We start from the raw sequence: 25333 nt of genomic DNA on the forward strand, positions 1-25333 counted from the left end.
TTTTGATTTTACTTCTCAGGATTCATGAAGGATTTTTCATATTCAGAATGTGTGATGTTGTCTTCTTCTTAGTTTTGTTTACAGTGGTATGGATGTATAATCACTCAGAATTCACTGAATGTGCTCTGATTTCCTGTATGCATCTATAAATTGTGTGGTTCCTTATGAGTGTATATTCTGAATATTCAAATGTTGAATGCCCTGACTTCCATGTAAGGTCAAGATCTTTGTTGTATTGAAGTGTTGTTGACTCCATAGGCCCAATGGATACTTGTTTGATGTATTTCCAACATTCATATTTGTCACAATTTTTCTACAAGAGTTAGCCATCTTAGTTTTAATCAAAATCATTATTACACCCAGAGAGAGCCCTCTCAGGTTGAGGAGGCTAAGCCTCAGCCTAAAGTAGGTCTGAAATAGTTACTTAGAGTCAACCTGACCAGCAGCCTATCAGGGTCTGATTTTGAGATAACATTTTGGTGCGTCTGCCGGGAGTCTGAAGATTATTCATTCCCGAAATCAAGAGACTGAACTTCTGAAGGTAGCAGGAGCTCAGAAATCTTTTTGAGGTTGCAAATCTACCTTGGCGACTCCATTGTTGAAGAATTCGAAATTCATAGATTCATGGTGATTCCACTGGAGTTATGAAGGACCCAGATGCTACCATTCTTATTTCAAGGTATGCATGCATAAATTTTTCAGGAATTCATGGTTTCCCAAATCATTTTCCCAAGGATGCATATTTTCTAAGGAATGGTCCAAAATTCAATGGAGAAGATTTGAGTTTAACTTTGAAGCATATATCAGATTTTTGTGATTTTACAGAGCTTCTTAGAGTTAAGCATGAGGATGTTTGCATTATGTTGTTCTATGATTCATTTCAAGGGAAATGTAAACAATGGATTGAAAGCTTTCCTACCAAATCCATCAAGTCATTTGAAGACTTTTGGCTTATGTTTTTGGAGGAATGGATAGATAGATCAGATGTGGTGGCAAACTCTCCTTCAATTCAAGGTTTCAAACAATGGAATAATGATCATAGTAATGGAGAAACAAATGAAAATTTTTCTTTGTCCTTGTCCTCGTATCTAAAATCATTTGACTGCCCGACAGAAGATAAGATGAAATTTTTGGATGAAGTTGCTAAGGACATTGAGAAAGACATTGAAGGTTTACAAGGTCAAATTCAGACATATAGTCTTCATAATCATGATCATTATTTTCAGAAGCTTTCTATGGAAGAACACAAGGAGAGAGTGTTGCTTCCTTTCTCTTTCACGATTGAGGAACTGTACACTGTTGTTGAAGATCAGTTTGCACGACCAGAAAGTTACAAGAATCATCAAGCTGATCATGTATTTTGGGATCCTATAGCCAAATATATGGAAGAGTTTTACTTTCCAGTGTTTCAGTTTTTCTATGAAGATCAGAGGCAATTTCAGTGGCACTGGTCATCACAATATCATTGTGGCTCTGAACTCCGATGCAGTCAAAAAACTCAAATATCAGATAAGACAAATGATTGGCTACATTGGAAATTTCACATTGGTTGAGCTGAAAGAAGTTTGAACTGATAGGGTACGTAGGTAGGAAAATGAAAATAAGCTCAAGGTCAACTGAGCATTTTTCAGTAGATGTAGATTTCTTTCTCCTACAGTCATCATCAAGCTTAAGCCCGAGGTGAAGGCCCAAGAAGCTTGAAGGGGATGTTTGTCAAGCAAATTTCCGTTTGTAATAAAAAAGATAAAGCACTAGACCTACAAGTTCTTAGTGTACCACAGGAGCACACTATCCCAAGTGGAGCCACTGTTATCACTCAAGAATTTTTTTTAAAATTGATCACATCAGTTCGATTGTTTGTCAAAGGGTTGGTGTCAATTTTGGGTCTAGTCTTTTCATCTGGTTTTAGAGTCTAAATAGTTTGAATAGGAGTCTTGTTAAGAGTATTGTTGGTATGTATAAAGGGATCAATTCTCTGTCTTAGTCTATCATTGGTCTCATATCTCACATGGATAACATATGTCCAAACTCGTTTCAAAGCTGAAATTGTCTAGGTGATTTCGTAGCGCATAATTCATATTTTGCACTGGCTGCGCTACGAAATTGGGGATTTGTTCGAATCCATAGCCAATATTTCACAGCTGTCTCCTATGGATTCTGTGGGAATATTTGACTCGACATGTCACAGTGCTGGATCTTATCATCAATATACAAATAATACTGTTGTGTTCATTCTCAAGGTTTTTCCTATGATCCCGCTACATTGGCCGAAGTTCTGGTATTCAGTGGAGGTCAATATCCTAGCATGCCTATTGTACAGAGTTCTGCTTCCCTCCAGAAATCTACATCTAGTGAGAATCTCACAGGGGAACATACATCAGGTTACCTAAATTTTCCGTCATCGGATAGCCAAAGAGGAGCTATACATGGTAGTATCTTTGATGAAAATCCAGAATACATCAGGCAATGGCTGCAAGAGTTGGAGAGAGAAATTTTTAGTGATATTGATGAAGCAAGTATCATTAGCCCCGCTCAAAGCACATATATTGACAGGGAATGGGCAGACACAATAGAAAACCTCCTGTATGAGGATTCCCCTATGCATTCTCCGATGGAGAGCACAACCTTGAAGGATTATTCTAATGGAAGCATAGATTATCCCAGTGTTGCAAATATCTCTGATTCATGTTCTGTTTCACAAACTAATTCTTTGCAACAAGAAGCATATGCATCAAATGGTCACCGGCAAGATAATCTTCATACAGGGAGCTCTTCCAAACAGCTATTAGTTCAATGTGCAACTGAAATATCTGAAGGTAAATAAGAAATGGCATCACATATAATCACAAAATTGAGAGAGACAGTCTCAATTCAAGGAGACCCAATGGAAAGACTTGCAGCTTTCATGGTGGAGGGTCTTGCTGCACGAATAGAATCTTCAGGAAACGGAATATACAAAGCTTTGAATTGTAAAGAGCCACCAAGCATTGATACTTTATCTGCCATGCAAATGTTATTTGAAGTTTGCCCATATTTCAAATTTGGTTGCATGGTGGCCAATGGTGCAATTTGTGAAACCTTCAAGGATGAGCAGAAGGTTCATATACTAGATTTTGATGATGAGCAGAGTGATGCAAAGGCTTTTTTGTATCATCATTTTTCTGCAGAAGGTGGAAACTTTCAATCGAAGATGGCACTGGCCTATACCTATTATCGACAACAGATGTATGAGAAATATGTTAAGCTTTATGCAGAACTTGCATCTGTAGCAGTAGCTAGCTTTCTTAGTTTCAATGAATCACCATTGGTTGAACCAGTACGGATCAATGATGGAGCTGAAGAGAACAAAGCAGCATTAAGGAAGTCGCGTGGTGAGGAAGATGATGATTTCAAAATTATTGAATATCAGGCCTAGAAAGGGAATGCAGTGGCAATGTATAAACTTGGTGTATTCTACTACTTTGGTTTGAAGGGGGTTCCCCGTGACAATGCGAAAGCATTATCATGGTTTCTTGAAATGGTTGAGAAGGGAGACTCAAATTCGATGGAATTTCTCGGTGAAATTTATGCAAGAGGTTCTGGAGTTGAGAGGAATTTTACCAAGGCACTAGAATGGTTCAAGGCTGCCTCTAAGCGAAAGCGTTTTTCTGCATATAATGGCATTGGCTATTTGTATATGAAGGGTCATGGAATAGAAAAGAAAAATTATACAAAAGCAAGATAATTCTTCAAAAAGGCAGCTGAAAATGACGATCCCATGGTCATGGGCATTACAATCTAGGAGTGTTGTACTTTAAAGGACTGGGTGTGAAGAAAGGCATTAAAGTAGCTTCCAAGTATTTTATAACAGCAGCTAATGCTAGTCAACCAAAGGCCTTCTATCAATTAGCAAAAATGTTCCAGAAAGGGATTGGTCTGAAAAAGGATCTTAAGATGGCCACTACATTCTATAAGCTTGTTGCAGAGAGAGGACCTTGGGGATCCTTGTTGCGATGGGCATTAGAGTGTTACTTGAAAGGGCAAACAGGCAGAGCTCCGCTATTGTACTCGAGAGTTGCTGAGCTTGGATATGAGGTTGCACAGAGTAATGCTGCATGGATTCTTGATAAGTTTGGGAATACGATATGCATAGGAAAGTCAGGTTTCTGCAGTGATGTTGAGCGACATCAACGTGCACACACCCTTTGGTGGCATGCATCAGAGCAGGGTAATGAGCACGCTGCACTTTTAATTGGGGATGCCTATTATTATGGATGAGGTACATGTGGTTCCAGCACATATGTTTCGTAAAGTCAATAGCATTACAAAGTCTCATTGTAAACTTGGGCTTACAGCTACACTTGTCCGAGAGGACGAGCGCATTACTGATTTGAACTTCTTGATTGGGCCCAAGTTATATGAAGCCAATTGGTTGGATTTGGTGAAGGGAGGATATATTGCTTATGTACAATGTGCTGAAGTGTGGTGCCCCATGACAAGGGAGTTTTTTGCAGAGTATCTGAAGAAGGAAAATAAAAAAAAATAAAAAAAAAAAAACAGGCCTTGTATGTTTTAGAGCCTGTGAGTTTCTCATCCGTCTCCATGAACAACAACGTGGAGATAAGATCATTGTTTTCGTAGACAATCTTTTGGAACTTACTGAATATGCAATGAAGCTCAGGAAGCCTATGATTTATGGTGCTACCAGTCATAGTGAAAGAACAAGGATCCTGTATGCATTCAAGCACAACCCTGATGTTAATATCGTTTTCCTTTCAAAGGTGGAAGATAACTCAATTTATATTCCTGAAGCTAATGTGATTATACAAATATCGTCTCATGCTGGTTCTCGGCGTCAAGAAGCACAACGTGTGGAGCGTATCTTGCAAGCAAAGGCACACATGCACATGGGAAAAGCTTACAACACACGAAGGACGTGGCACTCATTACTAATTCAAGAAAATCAACATGGCTAATTACTTCCGAATATCTTTGAGGAAAACAAAGGCATAAAAACAGGGATAGTTTCCTTTTCTCAGCAGAGGTAAAGGGATACGACATTAAGGACCAGTAAGAAGCTTCGAGCATCCATCACAGCTAAACTAAAAAAAACCAATTGTCAGAGAATGAGCCTGTTTTCTCCTTTTTCTCGTAGGAGCACCATCTTGATTGTAATAAATGATATGTTCAGCATGATGTCGAATTAGAATCCTAATTGATTTAGGTTTCTAGAGTTGTCAATTTGTAGTCTGCTGTATTTATTAGTTAGTTTCAAATGTTAGCAGGTTTCATCATAGGCAGAATTGGAGTTCCCCTCACGCTAGAGGAGGAACCTCAGTTAGGTAGAAGAGCTCTATATATAGTTGAAACAAAAATGTAAAAGGGGTTGGAAAACTTTATAACAGAGCATAGTATTTGGCTTATGTAAAAAGACTCACTTTCAGTAATATTATTTTGATTTTACTTCTCAGGATTCATGAAGGATTTTTCATATTCAGAATGTGTGATGTTGTCTTCTTCTTAGTTTTGTTTACAGTGGTATGGATGTATAATCACTCAGAATTCACTGAATGTGCTCTGATTTCCTGTATGCATCTATAAATTGTGTGGTTCCTTATGAGTGTATATTCTGAATATTCAAATGCTGAATGCCCTGACTTCCATGTAAGGTCAAGATCTTTGTTGTATTGAAGTGTTGTTGACTCCATAGGCCCAATGGATACTTGTTTGATGTATTTCCAGCATTCATATTTGTCACAATTGTTCTACAAGAGTTAGCCATCTTAGTTTTAATCAAAATCATTATTACACCCAGAGAGAGCCCTCTCAGGTTGAGGAGGCTAAGCCTCAGCCTAAAGTAGGTCTGAAATAGTTACTTAGATTCAACCTGACCAGTAGCCTATCAGGGTCTGATTTTGAGATAACAGGTTACACCACAACAATTGGAAGAAAAAAGAGAAAAAGGGCTTTGTTACAATTATGATAGCAAATGCACTAAAGGTCATAAGTGTGCTGAGAAGAAATTATTTTACATAGAATATGAAGAGGAGGAAGAAAAGTATCAAGAAACATCAAAAGAAGAAGATATACGCCAGGACCCCACCCCAGAGAAAGAAGAAATGAATCAGACCATATCATGTAAAGCATTGGCAAGAATTACCACTCCTCAAACTCTCAAGATAGAAGGACATATCAAGAAGAAAAAGGTGCAAGAAGTGAAAGATCACATCGAGAAAGAAGAAATGAATCCAACCATATCTTGTATTTCATTGTTCGAAATTACCACTCCTCAAACTATCAAGATAGAAGGACATATCAAGAAGAAAAATGTTCAAGAAGTGAAAGATCACATTGAGCATCAAGAAATGAATCCGACCATATCTTGTAAAGGATTGGAAGAAATTACCACTCCTCAAACTCTAGAGATAGAAGGACATATCAAGAAGAAAAAGGTTCAAGCAGTGAAAGATCACATCGAGCATCAACAACAAGTTCTCCAACTTTTAAAGGATAACGCCACTTCGGTGCAAAATCAAATGAAACAACAGGTAGATCAACATCGTAGTGAAAAATGTTTTGATGTAAGTGATTGGGTATTTTTACTGCTACATCTCAAGCAAGCTATTTATGAGAAGGAAATGTTGGCAATACTGCATGCACTTAAAAAATGGCAACCTTACCGAATGGGAAGACTCTTCAAGAATGAGGATGTGGAAGCATTGTTTTGTGCTATTTATATTATCCAAAAAGATTGGATAAACAAAGCAAGGGATGAATGGAAGAAGGATGAAGAAGTATGGCCACTTATTCGAAAGTTGCAAAAGATCCCAATTCAAACAATATTGCCAGAAATTGAAGAGGAAGGAAAAATCATATTGGAACCTGGAGCAGTCACAGAAAAAAGAACCTGACAGCTACGAAATCGATCAATTTTAGAGTATCTCATCAAGTGGAAGAACTTACCCGCTGAATATTCCACATGGGAGGACAAGAATTTTATACAGAAGCATCAAGAACTACTCAAGTGTTGAGGACAACGCTTTTTGAAGGAGAGGGGCATGTTAGGCCCCTATACTACTAGTGTAACCCCTTATCGTTATTAGTATAACCCACTTATTATATTGATGTACCCATTTAGTGCCCATATTGTTACTATTGTGCCCCATAGAAGCCCACTATTGTTATTATTGTGCCCTTACATTATTATTGTTATGTCGACTCTGATTATGTTATGACCCCTTCGAATCCTATATATAGAAAGGAGGTTTTTTCATTTGTATCATCCAAGAATTGTTCATTTATGTAATGTAAAGGAGGTTTCCCCCTCGAAGCGGCTGAATTCTACGACATTGACCTATCTTTTCTATCTTTTCTTGAGCTGGTTTCATAACACTTGTAATATTATGAGAACAATCCTCGCTGCAATTCATAAAGAAGCATCCTTTCATTCTCAATTATGATGGATTTGTTTTATTTTCAGATTCCTTGAACATGAAACATTGTTCCATCTAGTTTACTACTTTCCTTCGTTAGATTTAATAAATAATGAGTTTGGGTAAATAAGATTTCGATCAGTTCAACTTTTTCATGCATTTAACTTTAATTAAAAGAAGAAGTTACCTTGTATTGGAAAATATGATATCTCTCGTGTAATATTAAATTAAATTCTCCAATGGTAAGTTTCATATGTGCACTTTCATGTATTTTCATTTCTTTATTTTTAGTTTCAATTTTGTTTTTTTTTTAGTTTTAGTTGATATAAATATTTGTTTTGCAACTCCTCATAAAACTTCTCACGCTTCCACTAGATCAGATTCGAAGTTCATTCTCCCTTGTCTAGTTTTCTTTCAAGTTTTTAAAATAAGAAGTAATGATCCTCATCGAATCAGATAAACTAGGGAGTTTTTGAACCTTTAGTCTATTTCTTTAAGCATTTGTTTTATTAGAAAATGATTAAGATGATTTTATGCAGCTTTTTGCTTTCAAATGAGAAAATTTATAGCAAACAAAAAAGTTTCTCATTTTGGTTGAATTTTATCGTCACTACTATCATAATCCTAAACTCTTATAACCCTACAAGATAAAATGTATCTAAATCTCAACATAAGAAGGAATGTTCACATGATTATTTTCTTTTACTTCTTCTGTTGAGAAATTTGTATAACCAGTCTTGTTTGGTTATCTTTTAAATTCTAGATTTTTTCTTTTTTAGCTTTTGTTTTCATCATTTCTACATTTTTGAGGTTTGCTAATTTCTTTTTTGGATTTCTTTTTATTTTAGTTTTGAGTTGATTCTGTTGACTCTACCATGATTTCTGTGAAATGACTTTTCTCGTCCAACAATGCTTGGCATACATAGGAAAATTTTACTCTATTTATTTCAGTGAATTTCATTTATCATTAAAGGCGTATCCTTATGGAACCATAAGGCCCTCTTGCTTTAAATATTTTTCATGGAGGAACACACATCCTTACCAACTAATATAGTTTACCTTTTCAAGGAAAGAATTGATTTGAAATTTAACTCAATGAATCCCTCTCACCCCTACACTTTATAAAAGTCTCTCATTGATAGTCACAGGGAAAAAACTTGGAGTCAACATTATGAAAGTATTATGTCCATGAACATAAGATTCTATTCCCATCCCACCTCTTTCACTCAAATACATCAGAAACTAAAATATCACAAATATGTTTATCAAAAGAGTGATTAAAAGAGGAAGCATGGGAAATAGAAGTAAACTTGTCGTGGCTATGGATGCTTGCTGGCAACGGACTAAGCCTGTATGGCATAAAAGACAACTTCATTGGAGCACTATTCAGGCTTGCTGGTAGCGAAGTGATGTCAGAGACCATTCATAAAAATAGATACATGCTTTATCAAAAACTCATGTCTATACCTTCTTCTATTTTTCATATGAGGTAATTTTAAAATAAATTTTCCCAAATTTGGACTAATGACTTTTACTAAAAAAAATAGTTTAGTACCTATCATTACAAACTCATATTTCTTAATCTATTTATGTGGGACCTATGAAAATGTTTTACTATTAGACGATTTCATGAACTCCAATTTTTTTAAACATTTGGGTAAATTAAAGTTCATTATCTTTAGTTTTTGTAAGACACACAGGTAGTAGAAGGAAATTTTGGGCGATGATATCGTGAACAGCTAGGGTTTTCACGGATCCAACCTGACAAACCTACAAACCTCGCAGATGGTGAGGCGACTACAACAACACGACGTGGTAACGTTGACAACACCGATGAGTGGCATGGCAGGTGAGGGAGAGATCCCCTCCTACTGAAACATTGTTGTAGGTGAATCGAGCCAGCACGAAGCAACTAGAGGTAACATAAGCAGTGGAAAAGGAATGTCGGTTTTGGGAGCCAAATGGCAAGCGTTTGGGAGGGAAATCCCTGCCTAGGACAACTAAGAAACCCCAATTTGTTATCCCAAACAATAAACTATAGGAATATAGAAGATACATGAAGGATCACGCCCCAATATGTAAGTTTACTGGGGCTCGGCCAACAGAGAAGGAACTGATCAAATGGATCCAGCAATGGTGGAAACCAAAGTGGCACATAGACCTCAAGCTAGGGGCAAAAGGGTTCTTCTCAGTAATATTTTCTAACCTTGAATACAAGGAGAAGGATTTCGAAGATGGTCCGTATTTTTTCAACAACGCAGGGCTTTCTATGAGACATTGGGAGGAATACTACAACCTAGGTCAAGAAAAGCTTCTGTTAGCCCCCATCTAGGTATGACTTTTCAGTCTACCAATGGATTTCTGGGACCCCAAAATCTTGGAAGGGATAGGCAACTCGATCAGAACCTTTGTCAAAGTAGCAGACTCGACAAGAAAAGGTAGGTACACCTCTTATGCAAGAATTTTTGTGTGCATGAATATCACTAAGCCGCTACCAGACCTCATAGAGTTGGAATACCATGATGAGATATTGCAACAACCCCTCGACTACGAACATATCCCCTTTAGATGCCAGTGATGCCATGAATATGGCCACCTGTACCAAGTCTTCCCATTAAATAACCATGAGAACCCTACGACTAAGAAAAAGGCAATAGAAATGATGGGAAGAGAATATGGGGATGGATTTCAAGAGGTGCACAGGAGAAAAGGGAACCAAAGGATGACAGGTAATCAAAGAGAAAATCAAAGCGAGAAAGAGCAGTGCGTCCATAACAGATTCGCCACCCTCCAGGAGGACGAAATGGGGGAGACAACCCCGAACAATATCATGGAGATGGAAAGCATGAAAAAGAAGGAGCCATAAGGAAATAAGTTAAAGAGCTAGGAGGTAGCAGAAAACCCACGAGAGGAGCTCAAAATGCAAATGATAGAGCAAAACCCAATGGAGATTGATAACCTGAAAGAAGATCTCAGTGTGGAAGAGCAAGTGATGAAACGTTTACTACAGGCGTGGAGACACTTGGATGAACGTTTCACCCTAGAAGATCAGAAGAAACTCTACAAGGAAACTTTTCAGCAATATAAGTCCTAACAAGTATCAGCTATCATAGCCCAACCAGATCACCTAGGGTCTCAAGGCGGGCAAGGGCAAGAACCAGGAACCCTAGGAAAATGGGGGAAGAAACAGGGAAGAAGAATAATGAATGAATCCATCCAGATGGTTGGGGAACTACTAGTAAAATCTGGAAGAGTAGTGCCATTATCAAAGGTCTTTCAACAACCCAAAAATTGTTGAAATGATTATTACAACATGGAAAATAGGAGGCCTCAATAGCATAGGCAAACAAAGATACCTCAAAGAGAGATTGAAAAAATATAGACTAAGAACCATGATAATACAAGAAACTAAAATCATTGAAAGAAAACTGAAAGGAATTCTGGAAAATTTCAAACCCCAGTACCAAGTTATAGCCCAGAACACAAATGGTAGTGCTGGAGGGTTGGCGATTATATGGAACCCTAGAGAGATCTGGTTTGAAGATTAGGTTAGCCTCCCTCGAATACTCTCAGGCAGATTTAGAATTATTGGATCGAAAGACTAGGTGCTACTCATAGGAGTGTATGGACCGCATATCCTGGGGGAAAGAAGAGAATTCCTTCAAAATCTAGCAAATATGAGAAACCTATACCCAGAAGAACTTTGGGTAGTAGGAGGAGATTTTAACACGATAAACTCCCTAGCAGAGAATAAGGGAGGTGTGAGAAGAATGGATATAGACATGGAAATATTTGGTGATACCATTGCAGAAATGCGTTTAGTAGACCTCCTAACAATTAACGAGGTTCACACCTGGAATAATAGAAGAGGAGGGAGGCATCAAATTGCTTCATAAGCAAGGATATATTCATAGAAGCTTCGATCCTCCCAGGTATGGGATCAAAACACTGACCGATAAGACTAGAAATGGACCTAAAAGCGAGCCCTAAAAATTGACCTTTTCGATTTGAAGCCTTTTGGCTAAGAGACCTGCACCTCATAAAAAAGAAAAGAGGAATGGTAGACTAAAAGCAAACAAAAAGGGAGGAACTACATGCATACGTTCCACCTAAAACTCAAGGATCTCAAGAAGAAACTAAGGAAATGGAATAAAGAAGAATCTGGGCATATTATGAACAACCAAAACCAGATCAACAAGTGCATGACAGAGGTGCAAAAAAAAATCATACAGAAAGGGAGATCAGAAGAGCTAGCTAAATAAGAGGGACACCTAATAAATCAGCTAGAAGAAAGGAAAAAAGAAGAAGAGATCCCGTGGAAACAGAAATCGAGGGTGAACTGGTTAAGGGAAGGGGAGTGAAACACCTGATTTTTTCACAAGGCCATGGTTCAACATTGACAGCACAACAAAATATTCTCCCTGAAAGATGAGGAGGGGAATCGTAGAGTCCAACACGAATAAAATGAGGAACTTCTAGTAAATCACTTCAGAGATCTCCTATAAGAACCACATGAAAATAGAACGGAAGCAATTCAAAGAATCTTGCAACATATACCTCATCGGGTAACTCAAGACTAGATCCTAGCCTTGATGAGAGCAGCTACTCTAGAAGAGGTGGAAGAAATTGTCAAGGGTATGAAGAAAAACAAGGCCCCAGGCTTGGATGGATTCACAGTAGAATTTTACCAAGCCACCTGGAAATTCATGGGACGAGAAAGTCTTGAGGTCATTGAGGAATCCGGTTGTAATCAAAAGGTATGCCCCAGTCTGAACTCCACTTTTATTGCTCCCGTTCATAAAACATCAAAATGGGAAGATCCTCAAGGATTTCGTCATATTGCCTTATGTAATGTCATATATAAAATTATAGCTACTCTTATTGTAAAATGGCTAAAACCCCTCCTACCGAATATCATCTCTCCGAAGTAGACGAGATTTGTCGAGGGAAGGAAAATCTTGGATGGGTTGGTAACTTCTCAAGAAGTAGTCCACTCTCTCAAGGCAAAAAAGCTCGTTGGAATGATGATTAAGCTGGACCTCTCTAAGGCATATGATCGGTTAAGCCGAGCGTACCTGAGTAGCATCCTCAAAGCCTATGGTTTTACTCAAAGATGGATAAATTGGACCCTTGCTATGATATCCACTCTTGTTATTTCTATTCTGCTAAATGGGTCTCCTTACCAAACCTTTAATCCAACACGGGGTTTGAGACATGGAGACCCATTGTCTCCTTTTCTATTCATTATTGTTTTCGAAGGTCTCGGAAGGTTTATAAAAAATGAAGTCCATGAATCTAGGATTAGAGGCCTGGGGGTTTGGGGTAACGATTTAGCCATCACCCATCAACAATTCGTTGATGATATCATGCTCTTCTATCAAGTCTCCCTTAGGGAAGCTCGTAGAATAAAAGATATTTTGAATACCTTCATGGAGGCCTCGGGGACTCAGATAAACAATGAAAAATATTGTATTTTCTTTTTCAACACCTAGGGGAATGTCAAGACCTATCTAGCTAGGATCTTGGGGTTTAGTACTGGAAACCTCCCCTCTAAATACCTGGGCATGCCCCTATCAGAAAATTCCCTAAAATTATCATGCTGGCAGCAGATCCTACAAAAGTTGCAGGGAATATTAAGTAAATGGGCTTTTAGATTCCTCAACCTAGCAGGTAGGACTGTCCTTCTGAAAGCAGTGCTTCAATCGATACCCATATACCAACTCTCAGGTATGGTTGCCCCTAAAGGGGCATGCTCCAAAATGGTGGATATTTTCAAAAAGTTCTTGTGGGGAGGGGCACAACAAGTCACAAAATGGGCATTGATATCCTGGCAAGGACTGGTAAAAAAAAATGGAAGGCGGACTAGGCCTCAGAGACCCCTATACTTTAAATCAAGTAATGGGCGCAAAACTATGGTGGAGATGGATAGGAGGTGGAAGGGATCTATGGAAACAAATATGGACAAGAAAATATAATATGCCTAAGAGAACTGAGGATATTCTGTGATATAGAGATCCCCCCAAAGGATTGGCAGTGTGGAACTTGGCAACCCAAAATAGGAACCTCATAAACCAACATGATTTTTGGTAAATTCATAAAGGAAAAACAACAAGATTTTGGTAGGACTCTTAGCAACAAAGAGAATGAGTAGTAAACATGCAAGACCTTAGGGATATATATCAATTTACCAGAGACAACAACATACACTATGTAGATAAATTCTGGAAAGAGGACCAAGGAACTGGGAATTGGAGGAGATGGAAGAAGAAGGAAGATTGGTGCCAGGCTATAGAGACAGACCAATGGATAGAGTTCGAAAAAGAAATGAGATTGAGACAATTAATGATCTGAAATGACCCAGACATTCTGAGATGGGGACACACCACGAAAGGAACCTTTACCATAAAAGAAGCTTATGACCTACAAGCAGAATAAGTTCAAGATGGGCAAGGCATTCTTTGGAAAAAAATCTGGAAGGGAGGGCAGTGGCCGAAGGTATCTCATTTCCTCTGGCTGGTATGCAAAGGATGGATCCTAACTTGGGATCAACTATAAAAAAGGGGATTCCAGGGCCCATTTCTTTATTGGCTATGTCAACAGAACAGAGAGGATATGGAGCACATGCTCAACACTTGCCTATTTGCTGAACAAAAATGGGGTCAGGTGCAAGGAGTTTTCAAAAGGATGGATCAAGACTGCCTCATTATTAGGGAAACAATCCTCTTATGGCGTAACAACATATTCTCAAGCCCAATATTAAATCGAGCATGGTGATTGGGCCTAGGATTAAATATATGGGCCATATGGAAAGAGAGGAATGGTAGAGTCTTTAAAAATAAAGCATCATCTCAAGAACAGGTGTGGGAAGGAATAGTTCGAAACATCAGAGAAACTATCTTAGCAGAACAATGGAACCAAGAAGACTGGAAAGTCCCTCCCCAAGAAGCTCAAATCTTACGGCAACTTAATCTAACAATGGGAATGCTTGCCCCAACTACTTGGAGAAAAAATAGGCTTGGTGTGATATCCCGTCTCACTTCACTACCCCAAGAGAAGGATTCATAAAACTTAACTTTAATGGGGCATCAAAAGGGAACCCAGGAGTAGCAAGCCTTGGTGGCCTCTTCCGAGATAACCAAGCCAACACACAGCTCATATATGCTAACTTGTGTGGGATAGCAAGCAACAACGAGGCAGAATTCGTTGCAGCAAGACAAGGACTTATAATAGCTGTCAGAATGGGATACTGAAACATAGTGGTGGAAGGAGACTCAAGTCTGGTCATAAACACTTTGGCAAAATTGAACAATGGCACCACATGGGACAAGCTTAGCCAAAGTTGGAGGACAACTCGCCTCATACAAGAGATAGGAGAATTAATTCAAAAGTTTGATTATATAATGGTCTGACATGTAAGACGAGAAGGGAATAAAGGGGCAGATTTTCTGGCAAACTGGGGATGCAACCAGCAAAATGGCCTGATGGAAAAATTATGGCTGGTACAACCCTAGGATGAGAGGTTCGAAGCCCTGGTGGAAATACTGTATCAAGTCTGCAGGGAAAGCCAGGAAAGTGGGCCTCTAGAAAATCAAAACCCCGATGGGGGTGTGTGCCAACGAAGGGAAGTGCCTGCGGGCAGTAATGACGAGTACAGGTGATTTACGTACCACCGTCCCCCACACACTCAAAGCGATAGGTGCAGTGGCCCTTGGCATGAGTACATGCAAGGGTGGTGGGAAAGGTGGCAGAGATGGCAGGGGGGAGGTGGGATGCATGGTAATTAAGGAGAGGAAGGCAAGTAAGAATTGTAATTTGGCTTGTGGAGTAAGGAGCTTAAATAGCAGAGAAGGAAGGCAACGGCAATAGCGGCATCAACCTTGGAGTAGAAACATGTATGTATCTTGGCTCTTCGCCTCCTTTGCAATGTTGACCTGGTTTGATTCTTGCTAGGGGGAAAGGGAGATACTCGAGAATGGTAATTGGGGGAAATGGAGGGGGAGTTGGAGGAGGAATTGAGTTGCAGTAGTCTCGCTTTGCGTATTTATTTTGAGACTGTTGGGATTTGATTTGGCCTGTGGCTGTGAGGACCTTACTGGGTTGGAAATGGGAACCCGGGCTTCGCATACTGTGGGCTGAGAGGGGTTGGTCGTTGGGGATGGGTAGGTAGTTGCTCGACATTTAAGGATGAGGGTAGCAAAGAGCAACTAACATGTTGGTTTGGTGAATGGACCAGTGGATGTAACCATGGAAAGCTATGAGGAGCTAGGAATAATTACAGCGCTAAGAGACCAGCTAGGATCCCTGTGGGGGAGGACAGGCATGACAAAGGCAGAGGAATGGCTCTGGCTTATTGGGCAGAGGGGAATGGATGACAAACCATGGGAGAAAATTGTTCGGTTTGAGGCTAACCTCATTTGCATGGCCTCGAGAGGGGCTTGTTAACCACACTAAGTATGTGAGGCAACAGAGAGGGAGGAGTGAAAATCCAGAAGGGATAAGGAGTTCGACCCTTTCTCAAGAATGGCTCACCACCCACCCTGCCCCCGGTTCTGCTCGTAAATGGGACAAGACAAAGAACAGGGAGAATGACGACATTGACAATCCTAGCGAGGACAATAATACATTACAATGCTTGCGGTTAACATCTCTTTCCTGTGAACCTGTATCGAATGTGCTGATATGGCTCAGCCAATGAGAGGACGAGGACAAGGAAGACAAGGCCAGGAGCCTAGAAAGGCTAAGGACCTGAGCACGTCAGAACCCTGCAGAGGAAGGAAATCTGTGGAGCATATTATCAGTGAAGCAATTGCAGCATATCGAGAGTGAATGAATGAAGGCACTCAAAATTTGTTAGAAGAATGGGAAGAAGAAATCAAGCAAGGCAGTGAGACAGAGGAGGAGATGGAGAATTGGAAGACACTAGTCTTGGACCCTAGGAATACCAGAGGAAGGATAACCTAATTCAAATAAACATTATACCTCTATTGGCTAATGAAAATCCTGTTGGGGAAGGCCATGAAACATATCTTGGTGGGGATGGGACTCTCTCTCCAAGGCATGCCGAGTTGCAAACGGGATCTACAGAGAATTCAGTTTCAACTCCTCATGCAGGACATTAGATTGGACAGAATTCAAAGGCACATTCCATGCATCATAGAATTGATTGAGATGCCTGGAGCAACTGTCAAGAAGCCGGAACCGATGGAATCGAAATCGGAAGAGAAGAAGGGCTAGCCAGTGTACCATGTTTATTTATTTTTATATATGCGGTTAACTTTTACTTTATGTCATGCATGTTTAAAGATAGTTAAACATATAGAGTCTGGTCATGAAACAAAGACATACATAGTTTGGCTAGAAAGATTGAAACTTTATTATTTTTTGATGGCTTATAATGAGGATAGGTGGCCAACAGACTTGGTTTCCCACTGGGTAAGTTGAGGCCACCTAGCCAACCTGTGTGGTGTAAATTTGCCGATTATAAATAGAAAATGAAAGGTCCTGCCAAGCTTAACAAAAAAAAAGTTCATTATCTTCAACAAGAGATAGCTAGTTCTTCTCTTGTGTGTCGCCATTGTTGTAGGGAAAACCCAACAACCCCCCATTTTTCATTTATTTACTTCAAATAATGGGGACCCTTTACATTAATTTATGGTAAAACCCCTTTTATGATTTTCATTTAGTTATTTATTTTTTTTACATTTTTACCTTCTTCTTTTTTTCGTTGGATTTCTATTTTGATTATTTCAATGAATACAACTTTTAACAAGCTTTTCATCGATACTTGTTTCACCTCATTTGGTTATCTGGTTCGCAAATAACACTCCTTTGAAGTTTGATTATCTTTGTCACCTGAGTTAAAAAAAAATGTACAAAATGTATAATATTTTAATTTTTCGCCTATATTATAATATTTTAATTTTAAATTATTACTTTTCTAAGAAATTTAATACTATATAACATTGGAATGAGATTATTTAATTAAATATGAACGATTACACATGACCATTATATTTAAGAATGGATTGTATAAATACTATATTATTCATACTCAAAATTAACAAAGGAACTCTCTTAGTATATAAGCTAATAAAAATAGATTATAGGTTTTAGCGGTTTCTAAGAATATTAAAAATATAATTAGTGGTTTGACTAAGACCTTTGGTCAAAATTAGCCGTTGGCATTATAGCCGTTGGGATCTCTGCACACTCTATTTAAGCCAGCTTAGCCAGATTGGTCTTCAACTTGTCCTGACGATGAACCACACTGGTTGGTTCGAAACGCGTCGACAAAAGATTGATTATGTGATTTTGCCGAAGATTATCTAAACAATGTTATGGATCACAGAAGTCTAAATTCCTTAATATGTAATGTATTAAATAATACTATAATATTATTTAAAATATTAGTTTAATTTTATAATTAAATTAGTTTATATCTAACATATGGTTAATTAAATTTTAACCATAATTAATTTTTAAATAATTTAATTGATAAATTTAATTTAATTAAATTTTAATTAATGGTATATAATTAATTTAAATTTTATTTAAAATGAAATTAGTATTAATTAATCATTATGTTTTTATTCATGATTTAAGTTTTAACTATTTTTTTTTTAGTCTAGAAGGTAAATTTTTTAGAATTCTGGCAGTTTTAATTCCCTAACATAAGAAGCTCATAAATTGAGTTTTACTTGGCCAAATGAGACCCATGATGCCTCGTTGGATAGATAAAATCATGGAGAATATTTATGAAGTGGTTTCATAACTATATTTAATCATTTAATGGGTCTAAAATTCAGTAAAAGATCAAGCTCCGAATTTCTAAACAAAACTAATTTTTTGAGTTTAACCTTCTGCATTTTCATTTCCGCACAACTTCTACTGAGTGTAGATCCATTCGTCTATGTTCCCCTTGACCAATTAAATCTTCAAAGGCATCAATAGAAAGCTTATATTTATTTTTATTTAATTATGTAATTAAGTTTTATATTGGATATATTTTATTCTAGATTTTCTATTTTGATTTTAAATTGCAATTTAATTATATTTTGATTGGTTTCTGTAGGGAAACAATTTGAAGAGATGAAAAGATGAAGATTTCAATCAATGAGAATGCTCCAGCGATAGAGGAATTGGATTTTGGGCCAATGAAAATTGATTGAGCATAATTACTTTTCAACAACTTTCCTATTGAGAATTCTTTTTGTAAAAATTATAGATAACAAATTGTAGAATGTATTAGGGGCTTTTCTGCTCTGCAATTCTAGAATTCTTAAAAGAACTACTGTAATGGGGATTTAGAGCTATAGGTGAGAGGAATCTTAGGGGAAGAAGACTTGATATTGTCGTGTTTTCATATGTTTGTGGACAAACATTTTTTTATTATGTACTACTGTTGTAAGGAGGAGGCCATTTCTGCAAGAAAAGATTGATTCCACACCCATAGGATTGTGCACTATTGTCGTACTGTGAGGATCTATAATTTGATTTCATTTATTAATGAAATTTTATTTCTTTTTTTTTTACTAGCGGAATCGGCAACGACGGTGGTATCGTACTCGCATTACACGGGGTCGAATCCCACCGGCTGCCACTATAACCACTAGGAGGAACCGCCCAGCCCGCAAGAACGACCCTCGGTTAAGACAAGACTTGAACTCGTGACCTGCATAGCGGCACAAACGACTTAGCAGCTTGTCTACTGGCCATGAGATCAAACCCCTGCGGGCTATTAATAAAATTTTATTTCATTTAATGATGTTTAACATTATTTTTTACAGAATTTAATTGAAATGAATTCTTATTTCAATCTTTCAATTTATATTTCAAATGTATGAGTTAATAATCATATTCATTCACTATTGTTGAAACATGGGCATTAATTCATTTAAAAATCTACTTAAACTATTCTACAGGCTTAATTTTCGATATAATATGAAAAATGAAGTTTTCATTGGAACAAATAGTTATAATCTTAGATCGACGAGTTATCTTACAATTTAGGATAATAATTGTTTGCTTGCATACACGATGTCTTATTCGAACTAATTAAGTTATTCATCATGAATCTTTTTAGTTCTTACGTATATGATAAACAAGGAATTCAATATATTTTGAATATGCACTTATGTAACTATTTACTAAGTGTTTGATTGTTAGTATTTCTATTAACAAGGAATCAGATCTTGTGAGCTATCTCCTTGATCTAATTCCTCCATCTTAATTCCAATTCTTTAAAGCTTCTTTTTCCCTATTAAGTTAATTGGATCTCGATTGAGAGAATGATTTCCATTTCCTTCAATTGAGATAGGTTATATTAATTGCATCTTATATTAGATCTTGCGTGTGTTATCACACATTTTGCATTCTAGAAGTCTTCTTTTTAACAGGAAAAACTTTACAATGGTTTCGCTGTGCCGTTAAAACAAATTAAGGGTCATTCTCTTGCCTGATTAGCAAGAAGAAATGATCTAATGTCCCTTCCTATTGGTAACTAAATACACATCTAAAACTGATAGCAATAGGGAAAAGGTAATTGGACCTATTTGAGCCAGTTGGGACCACCATTCCAAATCAAAAAGGAGCTGCTTTAAGGTCCGGACCGGGTGGTCTCCCTTATATTGTTGTAGATAGAGAATTTTGAGTCTTCAACATGTTCGCAAAGATCTACCTATAAATCATCATGGAGTGTTTGTTTTTCATTTATTTACAATGCATGCACGAGAGGTCTTCGACCATCAACCTTACAATTCTGCATTCAAAACCACAACTATCAATTCATACATCTTAATGGCACCATGTACCATCATATCAAAGCTTTTCATCGCAATGTTTTTTAATGGTGTAACACTATGAAATAGCCTATTATCGACCTCCGATCAAGTCTAGCCCCTTTTTCATTAGACCCCTGCTATATCGCCACCATAGGAATTGGTTTGGTGGCCGAGTGTTAACCATATTAGAGTCCCCTATATCGACATTTTTCATTTGTTACCAATGTGCTAGCAACCACAAACCTGCTATCACCAATCTCCCATTCTTATGGACCGAAGAAGGTGATTGGGGGCTTAGCCTTAAGGCGCTAAGTCTTTCAGTACTCTGTCGGAGGCCTTTTGTTCCCTTAAGCCTTCATGACCGCCTTCTATCCCACACACCAACGAAATTTCATTGTCGCACATGAGCGAACCATTGCAAACCTCTGATCACTGATTCCTGAAGTGATGTCATCTCATGCCATGTGGCGTCTTCTAACCAATGACACGTGTCACTCAAATATGGCCTATTAGGCCATCCCTAAACACCGAAACAACCTGCCACGTGTCCCTCTGTACCGTGATGTCACGCTGATGCAAGAGGCCTCGTGTCCCTTATCGGAACCAATCAGAAACTACCACTTGTCCTCATCAGAGTTGATCTGATGTTACCTTCTGTCGTTATTGGACCTAATCGGATGTCTCCTCGTGTCTTCTTAGAGGAGAGAGAAAGAGGCCCTCCAACCTTTGTTTTGCATTGAATTCCTTTATGTTTTCCCATTTGGCTCTCTTGTCAATTTAACACTAGAGGCTCAAATCCTCACAATTTACGGGAGTTTTGATATGAAAGATTGTTGATTGCGATTGCTAATTTTCCTTGATCATCGACGTGCGATCGCCGATATTGAATGCCCTCTGATATTCGATCTCTAATATGCTGGGAACTCTGATTGTCGATATCGCAAGTTGCTAATTGGCGAAATGCATACATTGTTGCACTGCACCACTAATCCTCCAATCGTCGATTGCAATTCACTGGGACCTTCGATCTCTGATATTCCTCACTGCACAAAGCTTGAATCATCCTAAACTTTAGCAGGCCATATCTCTCGAATGACAAGTCCATTTTTGGACTTCTACATACTGTTGGAAAGCTCTTCCATAGCACTTTCCAATGGAAGGAGTCTGATTAGCCAACATGCCCATCTTATACCTCAAAATATGGCTCTAAATTCTATACATAGATGGAATCAAAACCACCAAGTTATGAAGCCCTATCATCAAGCTGAGCCTTGTTTGACATCAATGCCAACACTTACAAAGCCAACCACCTTCATACCATCAAATGTCCAACAATCTCCCACTTTGGCATTGATCTCAACACTACAGACTCCCCCTCAGCTTGGCATGGTCTGCGTTGATGCCAAATTTCTCCCAATTTGACATTAGTGGCGAAGAAAACTTCACTTGCACTCCCCCTGAACTAATGTAGCCTACTCTACCATGATTTCCTCTTGTTGAGTAGCTTCCACCTCCTACCAAAACGAAGCCATTTGGAGGGAGGAGCCATAACTTCTATCTACTACCTAAGATACTGAAATGGTTCTCTTGCCAGTGGCTTGGTAAATATATCTTCCAGTTGCTCTTTAGTGGGCACATATACAAGTTTAATAGTGTTGGCTGCAACTTGTTCCCTTAAGAAATGATACTTGATAGGAATGTGCTTGGTTTTTGAATGCATGACTAGATTTTTTGACATGTTGATTGCACTAGTGTTGTCACGCATTATGGGAATGGGATTAGGAAACTCTACCTATATATCCTTTAATGTTTTCTTCATCCATATAATCTTTGTACAGTAAGTCACAACAACAATATATTCTGCTTTAGCAGTCGATAGAGAGATGAAGCCCTGCTTCTTGCTAACCCGCGATACCAAGTAGTCACCCAAAAGTAAAGTTGCACTAGAAGTACTCTTCTTGTCATCTAGACTTCCAACCCAATATGCATCTGTGTAGTCCTTCATATTGAAGTCTTTACTCTTGGGGTACCATAATCCATACTCTACTGTACCTTGAAGATATTTTAAAATCCTTTTAACAGCCACCACATGACTTTCTCGTGTACAAGCCTGAAATCTTACGACGATTCCCACTGCTTGCATGATATATGGCCTTGAAGTTGTCGGATACAGTAAGCTTCCTATCATCAATTTGTATTTAGTTTGATTTACTTGTGGCGTTGCATCTTCCTTGCAAATTTTATAGCCTGTAGTCATGGGTGTGCTGACAGGTTTGCAATCCTTCATTTCAAATTTCTTCAAAGTTTCCTTAAGGTATTTGGATTGAGATATAAAAAGTCCTCATGGAGACTGAGTAATTTTCAGACCCAAGAATGAGGACAAATCACCAATAATGGACATTTAAAACTCTGGTTTCATACAATTTGCAACCCGATGCCCCAACTGCTCCACATCACTACCAAATATGATTTCATCCACATACACAACCACTATTAACAGATGATAATCTTTAGATTTTACATAGAGATTTTTGTAAACTGAGCCTTTCTTAAAACCTTTTTGTTGGAGATACTTATCAAGCCTTTCATACCAGGCTCTAAGGGCCTATTTCAAACCATACAGAGCCTTCTTTAATTTTCATACAAGCCCTTCATCAGAGGAGAGTGGAAAACCTTCAGGCTTCCCAATTTAAACCTCCTCTTATAAGTCACCATTGGGAAAGGTAGAATTTACATCCATCTAATAAAATTTGATGTTATTGTGAATGGAAACAACAAGGAATATTCTTATGGCTTCTAGTCGGGCTACTAGTGCAAGGTTTCTTCAAAGTCTACCCCTTCTATCTAGGCATACCCTTTTCAAACCAACCGATCTTTCTTCCCGATTACTTTACCTTTTTCATTCATCTTATTCTTGAAACCCCTCTTGGTTCCAATAAAAATTTTCTCTTTTGGTCTTGGGTTAAGCTCCCATGTGTCATTCTTTTCAATTTGGTCTAGCTTTTCATTCATGGCTTTCACTCAAAACTTATATTCACTTGCTTGATAGAGGTTTTTGGGTTCTATTTATGATAGTAGAGCCGAATTTTCATGATTTGTATTTCCCACAAGTGTCTTTCTAGTTTGGATACCCTTTCTTTAATCTCCAAGAATCTGACTCTCAGGGTGTTCCTTTTTCACATACCTGGAAAGTGTTTTGGCCTTGAAGATGTGCTTGCTTCCTCACCTTCATTGTCTAAATTTGTTTCATTCAGATCTACGTCCCTCAACTATCAACTCTCTTCATCATCTAAGTCCAAGTTACTTTCGAATGTTTTAGGTTGTGAGCCTACTTCATCAACCACTATGTCAATGCAGTCTTATATCCTCCTTGTTGTAGTATACCTAGGGTGGATATTATGGGGTACAGAGGGAGGTACCCAAGGGAATATTGTAATAATGTGATGGTCCATAGTTAATAAATAAAGTGGTTAACCCACATCATGTAAGGGACCACAAGTAGTTAGAAATAATGTGATAAGCCCATTGTATTAGAAGTATGGTATTGAGAGACCCATGGTATTGTATGTATGAAGCCTATACAGAGGCTAGAGACTCCCCATTGATAGAGGTGAAAGATTATTGTATTGACAAACATATGGCTTGTGGAGTGTTCTCCTTCCTTAAGGAGTAATTGTATGGTGTTACCCTACTTCAAGGGTTTTTATATTAATAAAAATTTGAAGTTTATCTATTTCTCTCTCAATGGGGAGTCTCTAGCCTCTATATAGGCTTCATACATACAATAACATGGGTCATTACCATGAGTCTCTCAATACCATACTTCTAATACAATAGTATTATTGCATTATTTCTAACTACGTGTGGTCCCTTAAATGATGTGGGTTAACCATTTTATTTGTTAACTATGGCCCATCACATTATTACATTACTCCCTTGGGTACATCCCCCTATACCCCATAATAGCCCTCCTAGGTATACTACATTATTATGGGGTACACGGGGATGTAACCAAGGGAGTAATGTAATAATGTGATGGGCCATAGTTAACAAATAAGGTGGTTAACCCACATCATGTAAGGGACTACTTGTGTAGTATACCTAGGGAGGAGATTATGGGGTACAGGGGGAGTTACCCAAGGGAATAATGTAATAATGTGATGGGCCATAGTTAAAAAATAAAGTGGTTAACCCACATCATGTAAGGGACCACAAGTAGTTAGCAGTAATGTGATAAGCCCATTGTATTAGAAGTGTGGCATTGAAAGACCCATGGTATTATATGTATGAAGCCTATATAGAGGCTGGAGACTCCCCATTGAGAAAGGTGAAAGATTATTGTATTGACAATCATATGGCTTGTGGAGTTTTCTTCTTCCTTAAGGAGTAATTGTATGGTGTTACCCTACCTCAAGGGTTTTGATATTAATAAAGATCTAAAGTTTATCTATTTTTAGATCTTGTTATTTATGGGCATATTTTATATTTTTATATATTTGCAGGTCAAATCTATTACACTTGTCCTCTTTTTGTAGCATCTATACCCTTTGCTTCGAATAGTATCCAAGAAGTATTCCTTCATCAGCGCGTGAGTCAAGATTCACAAGGTTCTTTTCATTTCTTTTAATGAAGCACTTGCTCCCAAACACGTTGAGGTATTTAACTGATGCAGGTTTACCCTTCCATAACTCATATGGAGTTTTGTCGCTATCATGCCTAAGATGAGTTATGTTTGATAAGTATATTGTTGTCTGAGATACTTCTCCCCACAAGTGGTGAGCCACTCTTGCTTCTTTTAAGATCACTTTGTCCATTTCTTGGATTATTTGGTTCTTCCTCTCCACAACCCCATTTTGCTGAGGAGTTCAGGACATTGAGAACTGCCTTCTAATACCTTTATATTCACATAACTATTCAAACTCTTTTGAGGTGAAATATCCCCCTCTTTCTGATCTGAAGCATTTTATCTTCAAATATTTCTCATTCTCTACCTGAGCCTTAAACTTCTTGAAGTTATCAAATGCTTCTGACTTTTCTTTTAGGAGGAGAATCCAAGTAGCCCTCGTGTAATCATCAATGAATAACAGGAAGTACCTTTCTCCTTTTGATTTTTAGTTCTTATGGGGCCATAAATATCTATGT

General features: G+C 38.0%; 1 pseudogene; it reads left to right on the top strand.

The window, feature by feature from the left end:
• Window positions 1–2827: 2827 nt before the first annotated feature.
• LOC149171654 (ERAD-associated E3 ubiquitin-protein ligase component HRD3A pseudogene) overlaps window positions 2828–25333 on the top strand; it is a 44663-nt pseudogene continuing 22157 nt past the window's right edge.

This window comes from Pinus tabuliformis, chromosome 4_2 (assembly GCF_031772625.1).
Source record: "Pinus tabuliformis cultivar Carrire ecotype Pingquan chromosome 4_2, CPIR1, whole genome shotgun sequence".
Taxonomy (NCBI): Eukaryota; Viridiplantae; Streptophyta; class Pinopsida; order Pinales; family Pinaceae; genus Pinus; species Pinus tabuliformis.